The sequence below is a fragment of the Limulus polyphemus genome, unplaced genomic scaffold (genome assembly GCF_000517525.1).
Source record: "Limulus polyphemus unplaced genomic scaffold, Limulus_polyphemus-2.1.2 Scaffold1020, whole genome shotgun sequence".
Taxonomy (NCBI): Eukaryota; Metazoa; Arthropoda; class Merostomata; order Xiphosura; family Limulidae; genus Limulus; species Limulus polyphemus.
Window position 1 is genome coordinate 82310 of NW_013666630.1, and position 2214 is coordinate 84523.

The window sequence follows — 2214 nt, forward strand, 5'->3', positions numbered from 1 at the left end:
CCACACTTCTTACTTTCAATACTGAGTGACTTTTATTCTTTTTGAAATTTCTCTAATTATTTGATTCACTACGACTGTTTTCTATTCTGACATGGGCTTAATTGCGTAAAACTTAAATTCTTCTGTTTGTTTGTTTGTTATGGATTTCGCGCAAAGCTACACGAGGGCTATCTGCGCTAGCCGTCCTTAATTTAGCAGTGTAAGACTAGAGGGAAGGCAGCTAGTCATCACCACCCACCGCCAACTCTTGGGCTACTCTTTTACCAATGAATAGTGGGATTGACAGTCATATAAGAACGCCCCCACGGCTGAAAGGGCGAGCATGTTTGGTGTGACGGGTATTCGAACCCGCGACCCGCAGATTGTGAGTCGAGCGCCCTAACCACCTGGCCATGCCAGGCCTCTTCTTGTCTCGAGTTTTGATACATACTCTCTATCAATGCTCATGCGATTCAAAATACCATAGTATGATTATAATAATAACAACGCCTAAATCCAAGCTTGTAATACATAACTACAATGAATAGTCATACGATATATCTAATAATTTCTCACAAGAGACAATATGTAAATAAATTATATGTGTTGTGGCTTACAGCCATTTCTTCACATCTCAATATTTTTTTTCCCGAACGCTTTGTCCTTAACACATCACGTCAAAGTCTGATGTGCATTTTGAAGGATGTGGTTAACTCCTACGTATTTTCCAAGTAATATGACTCTTGTTTTTGTTGTTGTTGTTTATGGTTATTCTTCGGAACAACTTCCAATGACATAATAAAAAATATATTTTCTCGAACTGAATAACAAAACCGTCAAGTCACAACTAAGAAGTGTTGTCAAGATAAAACAACGATTGGCAGCATATGAGGTCGAAATAGGAAACATAAAATTGATAGTGCTTAAAAAATCTTGTGGTATACTTCATTAACACACAAGCTTTTACACTCTTTTCGAGAAAAATTATGTTAGAGGCTACTTTTGTTTTGTTGCTGCCATACATAAAACATAATTTTTATCGGCATTCAATGATGCGAATAAATCATTAGTATAAATGTCTTTCGTCTCTGAGCTTATTTTCCACTAATATGAGTAAAATTATCATCTCAATAAAGTCACATCTGTTTTTTCAATATTGCTTTTCGTTCGTTAAAAAAGTAGTTGCAACAGCAGTGTTTGCTAAAAAAACAAATCTGTAAAGGTTGTAAAAGTGATAAACCAAAACAAAGCCTTTCTGAGAGAAACCCGAATAAAATAGTAATGGAGCAGTGTATAGTCAACAGTTTGTTCTTTATCTTCATTATCGAGTTTTGTTTCCAGATTTAAAATAATCATTTTGGAATTTGTTTTGAAAGTCAGTAATCCTATATCTGGTTGGACAAACACCGAGACTTTCTGGAGCCAGTTTTTAGTAGACTTTTTGTTTTCAAATTATGATGTTCTTACTTTGGAACATATATTTTGGTAATGTATAAAATATTTAGTAGTGCTTAAAACACTTCGTAATCTCCTGTACTGCACTAAGTTTTGGAAGTGACTGCAAAAGAAGATATGACGACTTTTCTTCTTAGAGGACTTTTTTATTCACTTTTATTTTTTACTTCTCTTTGTCTAATGGTTGTAAAGATTGGCCTCCCATTACAGCAACAATAATACGGTGGTATTATGTTTATAATTCTGGTCGTATGGGCGTTGCCATTAAAACACTCTGACATTATATAACTCTGGAGTAGTATATATATATATATATTTTTAGAATGAACCAATGTGGGATGTTCACTTCGATTTTGAGAGGTAAAATGTCTTAAATTTTTCACTTTCCATCATATTCTCTGTCGACTTTATTCTTCTGTTATCTAAAGATGTTTTCAAAGTTTAAATTTGTATTCCTGGATGTTACTTGCACGACCTCCACAATGGAGAGAGGTTTGAGGATATGACAGGTGGGCGAATTGTCTTAATGTGGTTTGAAAAGTTAGTGTAAAATAAAGTAAAGACATAACAAATATCAAAATTCACCATAACAGTTAGGCATATGTTTATTATTTATATGATATAAAATAAAATAAAATGAATGAAAAAACTAGGTCAGTTAATTAAATCTTGAAATGAGGGTCTAATATAAATTATAATATTGTTACGACATCGAGGTCACGTGACTAGTATCACGCCACGTCATTCTCGAACTTTCACGTCTTTTCCTTAAATCTCGTG